This window comes from Myxine glutinosa, chromosome 2 (assembly GCF_964187855.1).
Source record: "Myxine glutinosa chromosome 2, kmMyxGlut1.1, whole genome shotgun sequence".
In the NCBI taxonomy this organism is placed as follows: domain Eukaryota; kingdom Metazoa; phylum Chordata; class Myxini; order Myxiniformes; family Myxinidae; genus Myxine; species Myxine glutinosa.
The window spans coordinates 148,915,148-148,928,171 of NC_136262.1; the positions used below are offsets into that span (position 1 = coordinate 148,915,148).

Consider the following 13,024-nt stretch of genomic DNA (forward strand, 5'->3'; position numbering starts at 1 on the left):
CCTTTCCACGCCTCCTCCCCCCAAGCCCTCTCCCTCCCACACTTCTCCCTGCTCTCAAATGTTGTGGTTGTGTGCTTCCCCTTCTCTCCCCATCTTGTCTTCCGCTCCCTCTTCTTGTATATTTTGTTTGTCTGGTTGTTTTGTTAGTGAAACAAGTCAAGTGAATCCACTTGGATTCCGCCCAGGTTGGCACATGGAAATTATGATGTAGCATAATTATCATCTCGGGTCAAGATTTGAAATTATGCCATGGTTTTTGTAAAATTGCTACTAGTATTCACATTATGTACTTTCACCAAAACATACATCATCATAGAAACATACATAGAATTTGGGTCCTCTGGGTCATTTGGGTCCTCTGGGTCATTTGGGTCCTCTGGGTCATTTGGGTCCTCTGGGTCATTTGGGTCCTTTGGGTCCTCTGGGTCATTTGGGTCATTTGGGTCATTTGGGTCCTCTGGGTCATTTGGGTCCTCTGGGTCATTTGGGTCCCCTGGGTCATTTGGGTCCTCTGGGTCATTTGGGTCATTTGGGTCATTTGGGTCCTCTGGGTCATTTGGGTCATTTGGGTCCTCTGGGTCATTTGGGTCCTCTGGGTCCTCTGGGTCATTTGGGTCCTCTGGGTCCTCTGGGTCCTCTGGGTCATTTGGGTCCTCTGGGTCATTTGGGTCCTCTGGGTCCTCTGGGTCCTCTGGGTCATTTGGGTCCTCTGGGTCCTCTGGGTCATTTGGGTCCTCTGGGTCATTTGGGTCCTCTGGGTCATTTGGGTCCTCTGGGTCATTTGGGTCCTCTGGGTCATTTGGGTCCTCTGGGTCATTTGGGTCCTCTGGGTCATTTGGGTCCTCTGGGTCATTTGGGTCCTCTGGGTCATTTGGGTCCTCTGGGTCATTTGGGTCCTCTGGGTCATTTGGGTCCTCTGGGTCATTTGGGTCCTCTGGGTCCTCTGGGTCATTTGGGTCCTCTGGGTCATTTGGGTCCTCTGGGTCATTTGGGTCCTCTGGGTCATTTGGGTCCTCTGGGTCATTTGGGTCATTTGGGTCCTCTGGGTCATTTGGGTCCTCTGGGTCATTTGGGTCCTCTGGGTCATTTGGGTCCTCTGGGTCATTTGGGTCCTCTGGGTCATTTGGGTCCTATATTCCTATCCTATAACATATATATCTCCTATAACCTATCCTATAAATATAGATTTGATGACGTCATGTTTACACATCTGAGCGACAGAAATGAGCGACAGAAATGAGCGACAGAAATGGGTGACAGAAACTAGCTTCACTTTTGAGCGCCCGAAATTCCCAGGCAAACGCTATAACGCACCAGGTTTACAACCTGTGCGTTAATAAATGTTAGCTCTTTCACGAGCCTCGATTCAGTATACAAAAAAAAGAAAAAAAAAGAAAGCCTGCCCAGAAGAGTGGAGGCTGTTATAGCAGCATGGGGGGGGACCAACTCCATAATAATGCTCATGATGTTGGAATGAGGTGTTCGAGGAGCACATACGGGTGTGATGTTCGGGTGTCCACATACGTTTAGCCATGTAATATGTATGTATGTCCCCTCAAACGTACACCAATCAGAGCTGAGGATTTGGTCCCATGACAGGGTGATGTGATTACGTCTGCTGTCATTGCGGCGGTACGGCCGCTCACCGCTGACGCTGACTCCGCACTCCGCCATTTTGATTCCAGTTTCATTCATGCCGAACAAATCGTCGAACCTTTCATATTTCACAATCGCCATGCTCTACCTTAACGTTTTTCATCAGTGTGAAACACAAACAAACCGATTGTTAAAATGATCATGAAATATCGAAAGCATCGGCGTTACGGGTCTTCCAACGACACAGTACTTATAGGCATAGGCCTTAGGCTTCATCTCATGCCTTCATGGCTCACCTTCAGGCCGCTTCAGACAAATTAGCCCAGGTTTATTAATACAGTAGCATTGTTTTCATAATAATAATAATGGCGTTAATACTATTATAATACAGTAAATATAATCGAAACACTGTTAGTGTCCTTATTGCAAAGTTCTCCATTGAAGCGGTGTATGGTTGGTTCATTGTTGACTCGAAACATGGAATAAACTACGACAGTTGTATTGTTTTCATAATAATAATAATAATAATCATAGCGTTAATACTAATAATATAGTAAATATAATTGTAACACTGCAATGCCTTTGTCCTTATTGCAAAGTTTCTAGATTGAAGCGGTGTATGGTTGGTTCATTGTTGACTCGAAACATAGACTAAAAACTAATACCGGGATTAGCAGGTCTCGTGCATGTGTCTCGTCGTGAAAAGAGTCCTTAAGTTTTGTGGTTTTGTTTTTAGTTTTTTTGAATTCATATTTAAATTTAGCAAACGAGGAAGTTCCAATGCTTCAATAATAATATGGATTCATCATGACTGTTCAGGCACCTTGAGCTCTCTGTATCACATGGTTCGGTGCTGGGGTCTCGTTCTGCCTCTGAGGCTCACGTGGTTCTGCAGTGACCGACCCTCTGATGGTCTCTGTGCCGGCGAGGTACACCCTCCCTCCCATGCCAGCATGGACTGAGTGCCCCTGTTCGTGGATGTGGCGGATTTTGTGATGTTCGGGTTCATGACCTTTCGGGCCTCTCTTGCAGTGGCTTGGAGGTTCCTGGCGGTGGGTTTCATCGGCGGGTTTTGAGCAAGGATCGTGATGGAAGAATGCCTGAAAACTTGTGAGTCGTGAGTGGTGCCATATTCTTGAATCTTGGCTCTGCATTTTGCCTTCGTGCCTGTGCTGTCTTTAGACTGCTAGCTAGATGGGAGCTGCCCTGGATTTTGACGGATTCGGCTCCTGGCTGCACACCTGGCTCTGTTGCGCACCTGGCTCTGTTGCGCACCTGGCTCTCCGTTGCACACCTGACTCTCCGTTGCACACCTGGCTCTCCGTTCGCACCCGGCTCTCAGTTCGCACCCGACTCTCCGTTTGCACCTGGCTCTCCGTGCGCACCTGACTCTCCGTTGCGCACCTGACTCTCCGTTGCGCACCTGACTCTCCGTTGCGCACCTGCCTCTCCGTTGCGCACCTGCCTCTCCGTTGCGCACCTGCCTCTCCGTTGCGCACCTGCCTCTCCGTTGCGCACCTGCCTCTCCGTTGCGCACCTGCCTCTCCGTTGCGCACCTGCCTCTCCGTTGCACACCTGCCTCTCCGTTGCGCACCTGCCTCTCCGTTGCGCACCTGCCTCTCCATTGCGCACCTGCCTCTCCATTGCGCACCTGCCTCTCCGTTACGCACCTGCCTCTCCGTTGCGCACCTGCCTCTCCGTTACGCACCTGCCTCTCCGTTGCGCACTTGGCTCTCCGTTGCTCACCTGGCTCTCCGTTGCGCACCTGGCTCTCCGTTGCGCACCTGGCTCTCCGTTGCGCACCTGCCTCTCCGTTGCGCACCTGCCTCTCCGTTGCGCACCTGCCTCTCCGTTGCGCACCTACCTCTCCGTTGCGCACCTGCCTCTCCGTTGCGCACCTGACTCTCTGTTCGCACCTGTCTCTCCGTTGCGCACCTGTCTCTCCGTTGCGCACCTGCCTCTCCGTTGCGCACCTGCCTCTCCGTTGCGCACCTGCCTCTCCGTTACGCACCTTGCTCTCCGTTGCGCACCTGACTCTCCGTTGCGCACCTGCCTCTCCGTTGCGCACCTGCCTCTCCGTTGCGCACCTGCCTCTCAGTTGCGTACCTGCCTCTCCGTTATGCACCTTGCTCTCTGTTGCGCACCTGGCTCTGCGTTGCACACCTGGCTCTCCGTTGTGCACCTGGCTCTGTGTTGCATGTTTCTCCTTGGTTTTGTCAGCGACGTTTTGGATCTACCTTGGCATCACAGAGGGGCACTCCTTTCCTTCCACGGCTGCCCTCCCTCTGCTCATGACGTGATCTGCTCGCCATCGGGCCCACCACCGTGCTCGTTCCTACGCCCCTCTGCCCGCTGCTTGGTCTGCGTGTGCACCTTGCTGTTCTCTGCTGCGTGTGCATGGGACCCCTCCGTGTTTTTCTGCGCAAACGCTGTGGATATCGCCGGAGTTGTGGGATGGAGGTCGGGGAGACAGTCAATGTCGCAGCCTCCATGGCTTCTTCAGTCTGGTTGAGCTTCATGGGGAGGCTTGGTACAGTTTTATTTATTTATTTATTTTTTCTCACGACACTTCATGGTGTCTTTGTTGTGCACCACTCTGGGTCTACACTACAACAATTGATTGTTTTGATCTACTTCATTATTTTGATATTTTAAATTGCAATACTTTATATTGCCTTTCATATTTTCCTTCTTGCCTTTTTGTGTTAAAATAACTTTATATTGGTTTATGCATTTTATAACTTGCATCTTGCTGCATCTTCTATTATTATTGTAACTTATTATTGTAATCAAAATCCTGTATTTGTAAATTGACTGTAATTCAGTCTATAGCTGCGAAAGTCTTTTTGGAATAAACCGATAATTATTATTATTATATTATTATATTATTATTATTATTATGAATATAATACAGCAGTATTGTTTTCGTAATAATTGCGTTAATACTAATATGTAGTAAATATAATTGTAACATTGCAATTCCTTTGTCGTTATTGCAAAGTTTCTAGATTGAAGCGGTGTATGGTTGATTCATTGTTGACTCGAAACATAGAATAAATCAGTGTCTCATTGCAAAAATCATTTAATACTTACATTATTTGCTAACAGGTGTCCCCACCCAGGTCAAACTATCCTCTTTTGTGAACTTTCGGTCTTGTTTTAGCATTCCATTCCAGAGCAAGAGGTACTTGAACGCATTTGCTGACGTTATGAAATTCCTTTGCCCCGAACATGCTCTTTATGGCAATGAAGTTGCAGAAAGGCTCACCCAGAGCAGACCAAGAGCTCATGACAAACATGTCTGTGTTACTATGTCTAATGTGCTTTTATGAAGCCTGCGTCGTGTTTGGAGAGAGAACCAAACCCACAATGCCTCCTCCCTCCTCTGAATACCTGCTGCCAAGGTGGCCTGGGACATGTCATATGGACTGGTGCTATAACTGTAAAAATACCAATCCTGTATCCTTTGGATCTTTTGTTTTTGATGTTTGAGAGACTTTTAATGAAAACAATTAAAATGTGCCAACCTCATATCTGTTACACACCGTGTATACTATACACAACATGCCAATGCACGCACACCAAAACAGAAATTATATTGCTTCAGGTATAGGTGTCTGTGATGGACTTGCCAATAAGGTAAGCAAAGGATTTTTTTTTTTTAATCTGAAAATTTCTGTTTTAACGCTGTGACCTCAAGTTCGAATCCCACACACTATTTATTCGGTCGTTGTTACCTCCACATCAGAAGGATCTCCTCCATCTGGAGGTTATGTTTTCACTCCTGTCTGTTTGAAGATTTTTCAAGTGTATTGGTTGGTCTGGTGCGTTATTCTGTCTGTCTATGTCAGTCACCTACAGGTCACAATTTTCAACCGATCTTCACGAAACTTCAACAAAAGGTAGAGTTGGTCATAAGCAAGAAGCCTATTGTTTTTGGGGTCAAGAGGTCAATAGGTAAACAACTTTGTCGAATTTCTAAAATGCCCAATTTTCATCCCATTGACCATGCAATCTCCATAGACACACATTGGCAGTATAATGGGGGAATACTGAAGAGCTCTGTGACAAATTTCTGCCCTGCTATAGCTGCCATGGTCATCTGTAAATGCTATTATTGTGAAGTGGAAACGTCTAGGAGCAACAACAGCTCAGCCGCGAAGTGGTAGGCCACACAAGCTCACAGAACGGGACTGCTGAGTGCTAAAGTGTGTAGTGTGTAAAAATCGTCCCCTCCTCGGTTGCAACACTCACTACCGAGTCCCAAACTGCCTCTTGAAGAAACGTCAGCACAACGACTGTTCATCGGGAGCTTCATGAAATGGGTTTCAATGGCTGAGCCGCCACACACAAGCCTAACATTACCATGCGCAATGCCATGCGTCGGTTGGAGTGGTGTAAAGCTCGCCGCCATTGGACTCTGGAGCAGTGGAAATGCGTTCTCTGGAGTTATGAATCGTGCTTCACCAGCTGGCAGTCCGACGGACAAATCTGGGTTTGGTGGATGCCAGGAGAACGCTACCTGTCCAAATGCATAGTGCCAACTGTAAAGTTTGGTGGAGGAAGAATAATGGTCTGGGGCTGTTTTTCATGGTTCGGGCTAGGCCCCTTAGTTCCAGTGAAGGGAAATCTTAACGCTACAGCATACAATGACATTCCAGACGATTGTGTGCTTCCAACTTTGTGGCAACAGTTTGGGGGAAGCCCTTTCCGGTTTCAGCATGACAATGCCCCCGTGCACAAAGTGAAGTCCATACAGAAATGTTTGTCGAGATCGGTGTGGAATAACTTGACTGGCCTGCACAGAGCCCTAACCTCAACCCCATCGAACACCTTTGGGATGAATTGTAACGTCGACTGCGAACCAGGCCTAATTGCCCAAAATCAGTGCCCAACCTCACTAATGCTCTTGTGGCTGAATGGAAGCAAATCCCCACAGCAATGTTCTGACATCGAGTGGAAAGCCTTCCCAGAAGAGTGGAGGTTGTTTTTGCAGCTAAGGGGGGGGGACCAACTCCACATTAATGCCCATGATTTTGGAATGACATGTGTGATGTTTGGGTGTCCACATACTTTTGGTCATATCATGTACTGTATATACGTATGTGTGTATATATATATAATTTGTTTTTTTTAAATGTATATATTTATGTATATATTTATATTTATGTATAAATTTATACTTGTTTATATTTATGTATATATTTATATTTATGTATATATTTATATTTATGTATATATTTATATTTATGTATAAATTTATACTTGTTTTTTATTTATGTATAAATTTATATTTATGTTTATATTTATGTATATATTTAGATTTATGTATATATTTATGTATATATTTATGTATATGTATATATTTATGTATATGTATATATTTATGTATATGTATATATTTATGTATATGTATATATTTATGTATATATTTATATTTATGTATATATTTATATTTATGTATATGTTTATGTATATATTTATATTTATGTATATATTTATGTATATATTTATATTTATGTATATATTTATATTTATGTATATATTTATATTTATGTATATATTCATATTTATGTATATATTTATATTTATGGATATATTTATGTATATATTTATATTTATGTATATATTTATGTATATATTTATATTTATGTATATATTCATATTTATGTATATATTTATATGTCTGCACATGTAAAGTAATATGATTGAATTGTCACATTTTTATACGACCCCTTGTTTTTGGCGATCTCTATACTCCTGACGTGTAATTACTTCAACTTGAATTTTATTTGTTTCAACTATCATTTGGCTCAAAGCCACCAATCGCTGCTTGGCAAGGTTCCCCTCGTCGTCGATTCCCAGTTTCAATGGCTTGCCAGATTTAGGAAGTTTTTGACCATCAATTATTCTTTCAGATGCTTTTCAGCAAACCCGTGTGTCCTGCCAAGGGAGCCTGGACGTTGGGATTGCTCCCTTACACGGAGCTTTTGGGATTGTCTCCGATTCGCTGGGACGAAGCCAGAGATGGCACATTCTTTGGAAATAAGAAGCACGTTTACAATATCCTCAGAGGAAGAGTTCTTGCTTTCCCCAACCTGTATAAATGGCTCGACACGTGCTTCTCCTTAAGCAGGTGATTGAATAAGAATTGCTGGACTAGCGATCTCCTTACATGATGATGATGTGTACAAGTTCAAAATAATGAATTATCTACTTCTTATTGCCTTTGCCTGAGGAGAGGGTATTGCATTTGAGTCCGTTTGTTTGTTACTTGGCAAATTTTTTTTTTTTTTTTTTTTGCCAAGTATGTTGATACTCCCGTTTGTGTGTGTGTTTGTCTGTCCGCTCACTTATACTTGCCTACATGTCACAATTTTAAACCGATCTTCACGAAACTTCACCAAATGGTAGAGTTCGTGATCCGACATAGTCCTATATATTTTTTAGGTCAAAAGGTCAACCACTTTTTTTCGAATTTCTAAAAGCCTCAATTTTCATCCGATTGACTTGAAATTTGAATAGGATTTTCATATCGGCTAACTCAATTCAAACACCAACTATTTTTGAGATCAGCATAGGCCAAAAGGTCAACATAGGCCAAAGGTCAACAACAATTTCGAATTTCTAAAATCCTCAATTTTCAACTGATTCACTTGAAATTTGAATAGGATTTTCATATCGGCTAACTGAATTCAACCACCAACTATTTTTTTGATCAACATAAGTCATAAGGTCAACATAGGCCAAAGGTCAACCAATTTTTTCAAATTTCTGAAATCCTCAATTTTCATCCGATTGACTTGAAATTTGAAAAGGATTTTCATATCAGGTTAGTGAAACCAACCACCCACTATTTTTGAGGTCAACATAGGCCAAAAGGTCAACATAGACCAAATTTCTAAAATTGTCACTCTTCAACCGATTAACTTAAACTTTGAAGACGATTTGCACATCAGGTCACTGAATTTAACCACTAATTATTTTTGAGGTCAAAAGGATGCTCTACCGAGTGCCATTCTACTTTGTTCTGTTTTTCCAAGTGTCACTATGAGTGATTTTTCATCTGTCCGTTTGTCCGCACAGAATAAATATGATTTTCTCTGCAACCGTTAGTCCGATTGACAGGAAATTTTCACCATAGGTGCAACTCTACCTGTAGATTTTTTTAAATTATAATTATGACGCATAGGTGACATGGTGCGGGTGCCATCTTGGAAAAACCGAAAAACTTTGCACCTCTATATCTCCGAAAGCGCTGAATAGAAATTTTTTTGAGACATGGCTCATTGTAAAGAACTCTCCAGGTGGAATAACATATGTGAATGATGATGTCATAGGTGCTTCCATTATGACGTCATAATTTCACAAGTACAAACTGTCATCCGATCAAGATGTAATTTCTTGAGCATAATCTAGGAATAAATTAGTGGAGGAAAAAAAATAATGATGACGTCATTGGCCACGTGGTTCGGCCGCAATATTTGTTTTAACACAAAAGCCTTTAAAAAACCACTGAAAATACATCCTGGCGAGGGTCTGCAATCTCTGATTGCTCTTTCTTGTTTATTTTGCAATTTCTCTTGCTACCTATTAAGATTGAGTGGTAACAACTTGATTTGGTTGAAGTATTGCACAGTCACAAAGAGCCCCATTGCTCGTCTTCAACAAGAGGCCTGATGTCTTTCTACAATGCTCGAGTTGCATTGTGATCCAGATGTATTTTTGGATCACTCCCCTTCAACCAGAAAGTCATTAGGCAGGGAATATCCGGCGGTGACAAACTCTAAAATAACACAAGGGAACGACCATTGGACACAACCATCCCTCATCTCCGAACACCGACAGCGTGACAAGTTCCACTAAGTGCTCCATTGGTCCTCATGGGAAGGTTTCTGAGTAGTCGGTGACAATAACCGAGTTTGCAGTCTGATATAACTTGGAATTTTAGACTTTGTGTTCTGTTCTTTTGCTTTTGTATGAAGCACGTGGCCACAAGTAGCATCATTGGCTGAAAGCTCTGCATCTGTCACCTACAGCAGGAATTTGGCCAGGTGTCAGCGATAGCTTGCCTACTTTTCCCAAAGGACACCGTGGGACCTTGAACTTCCACAAATGAATGTGCCGTTTATCCTGGGGATGACACAAACGTTGATGCCTCACCCCGTCTGCGATACACAAAGATGGCGGTCTATAACTGGGCCGGGATTCGAACCCAGACGGGTCGAGACTATCATGCCAGCTCGTTTAAGGAGTGGTCTGTCGTGACGGACAACACGGTGTTCATTTCAAACGATAACACAACCGGTGGTGTCGCCATGTTCACTCCAACTAGCCAGTCGTATATGCAATGACTTCATTTGGTGCCTTTCATCACTTACGAAGTCTTCTCATGAAAGTTTCCCACTATCCTTACAATTCCTGATCTATAAATGCAATGGATTTTGTTTCAAGTCGGATGATTATCCAACAAGAATTGTATTTTTTATGGCGTAGCCCATTGGGCAATGTCGTCTGGAACAGCGTTTGTCTGTCTGTCCAGTGTACAGAGTGTACAGACAGACAGTGTACAGACAGGTATGTATTCCCCTTCCGCCGGCATTTTTGGGGTTAATTCCCTTTAAAAATCGTTTTCTCTGCAACCGTTGGTCCGATTGACACGAAATTTTCATCACAGAAGCGCCTCCTTCTGAATATTATTCTAATTATGACGTCATAGGGCACGTGGTACAGGCGCCATCTTGGAAAAACCGAAAATATTGCATCTGTCTGCAATAAATTGCTCCATGAAAAAAAATTGAAAGGTGGCTCATTGTAAAGTATCCTCATGGGGAATAACACGTTATTGATGACGTCATAGGTGCATACATCAACAGGTAAAACGCTTGATCCGATCAGTATGAAATTTATTGAGCGTGATGTCGGGTCGAGAAAAAATGATGACGTCATTGGTCACGTATTGTGGCAGCCATATTTTACAGTGCAGCCTGTAGGGCAAAGCCGCCTTTGTCGCTCCATCTCGTGTATGTTTTTATGTATATCGCTCACAAACGTCTACCAATCAGAGCCGAGGATATTGTCACATGCCATGGGGACAGCACATCCTCCACTCAGCAGATGCAAGCCCGGCTGCACCGTTGTTAGACTATCGGTCTTGTTAACCGAGGACTTCGGTAACCAAGAACTTCCCCGGTAAATGGATTGGATGTGATGGAGCAGTCTCCTGGCTTCCACAGTCTCTCGATGTGGTACCTTTCGACATCTTGAGGGGGTATGCCAAGGATTGTTTTCCAAACCTCTGTTGCTGACGTTGAACATTTTGTGTAAGGATAACCAATTGCATCAGCAGTGTGATGAGGGATGTGTTTGCCAACACGTGGATTGAAGTGGATTATCGCTTGTATGTGCTACGTGCCCCTGTAGGCGCAAATGTTGACATGTACTGAAGAACACAAGAAACTGTATGAATTTTGTGACAAAATGCAATAAACCGTATCATTGTATCTCTTTTCGTTTGTTTGTAAGACAATTTAAAAACCGGAACAAGACTTTGTGGACAGCCTGTACTTCGTTCCTAAGCCTAAAATAATCTTCATATTATCCATGGAAAGTACTCAATCGAATGTCTTGAATAAATCAATAAGCTGTTAAACTCATTTTGCTCTCCTATCTTTAAGCACCAGGTACATACAACAATTGAGGACATTTCTTATTGAACCTCCCATTTTTATCTCCACCACCAAAGGTGGATGGAGGTTATGTTTTCACCCCTGTCTGCTTGTTTGTCTGTTTGTTACTTGCCGGAAAAAAATCCGGCAAGTTTGTTGGTTGGTTGGTTTGTCTGTCTGTCTGTCTGTTTGTCTGCAGTACTACGTCTACATCGTTGCACATGGAATCGCCAAACTTTACACACATATTTGCCTTGCCCTGGAATAGACTGTGCCCAATTTTTAACTCTCTAGGCCGAAGGTCAAGCTCAAGGTCACCCAATGAAGGTCACCCAATCATTTGCGCCTCCCAATTGAAGCCCCGCCCTTAGGGCGGGTACCGTTGCTAGTAATATATAATGGCGATACAACAATTTTTACCGCTTTGCTTTGAAGAACGGGAATGAAGGGGGGGGGGGCATGTTAATATGTCTGGTTGAAGGCTTTGGGCGGTGAGGGGGCTTGAAGCCAGATTTTAATCTTACAGCCACCATGTTGGTGCTCGCCGTCGCTGTGATGCGAAGCGAAAGACGCCTCAGAGCTGTCACATTCACAATCGCTATGGCGTATGTACTCCCGATACGTGTTTCCTTCATTGTAAAAACTACCAAATCAACAGTTGAAAGGATTTTGAGCCGATAAGTGTTATGGCCTTGGCAAGATCGATGGAGACAGCAATCTGGTAGCTTATACACCACCCAAATAGCTATGTGGAATTCTCATGTAGAGATTAAACCCACATCGATTGAACTTTGGCAGAGGTCATTATTTACTTTTAATGATCCAAAATGGCCGATAAAAAGTAAATTCCGGCAAGTCCTCGGTCTCTGACCGATTTTTCATCTGTTTGTCTGTCTGAATCTGAACAGGATGTCTCAAAAAGTTGTGGACGGATTCAAACGAAATTTGGCAGAGAGGTAGTGTATGTGACAAGGACAAAATGATTCGATTTTGGTAAAGATCAGAATCCGGATCCGGCTAGTAGAATTTTTTAATTGATCCTTCACCATTAGGAGATAGGGCCAAAACGACACATAGCAGGATATCTCAAAAAGTTGTGGACGGATTTGGACGAAACTTGGTGGACCGGTTGTGTGTCTGACAAGGACTAATCGATTCGATTTTGATGAAGATCTGAATATGGATTCAGATATGATAATTATTTAATTTTAAGTGATTCTTCACCATTGAGTAATAAAGCTAAGGTCAGGTCAGGTATGGGAGCATGCGCCGGAGCAGCGAGTCGCCGCATCCACTTTCCGACGGTACTCCAGGCACCTCCATCTGGACATCCCAAAGGCTGATGCCTGGCCCGTCCCTATCTCCTTGAGATGCCGATCAACTTGCTGCAACCACGAGGCACGTGGTCGACCCGTCGGCCTCCACCACTCACGAGGCTCCCTTGCTGAAAGTATCTGCTGAGCTGGATCAGCGTCCGGAAAACGAGCCACATGTCCATACAGCTGCAGCTGACGCTCATGAACCATACAGAAAACAAATCTCATCTAAGTCTCTCTCAGCAACCGCACGTTGGACACAAAGTCCGGCAAGCGATAGCCAAGGATTCTCCGAAGAGACTTGGTTCCAAAGGAGTTAAGTCTCATTCTCTGGCTCTTGGTGAGGGTCCAAGTCTCGCATCCGTACATCAAGACTGGAAGCACCAAGGACTTAAAGACTGACTTTTGTCCTCCTGCATCGATACCCACAGCGCCACACCCCAT

General features: G+C 43.8%; 1 long non-coding RNA gene across 1 annotated transcript; it reads left to right on the forward strand.

Annotated features, from left to right (window-relative positions):
* The first annotated feature begins 2,202 nt into the window (after positions 1-2,202).
* Positions 2,203-11,099, forward strand: LOC137421185 (uncharacterized). The gene is made up of 3 exons (XR_010983269.2): positions 2,203-2,525; positions 2,629-2,706; positions 7,515-11,099. It is a non-coding gene; the product is annotated as an uncharacterized LOC137421185 (long non-coding RNA).
* The last annotated feature ends 1,925 nt before the right edge of the window (positions 11,100-13,024 follow it).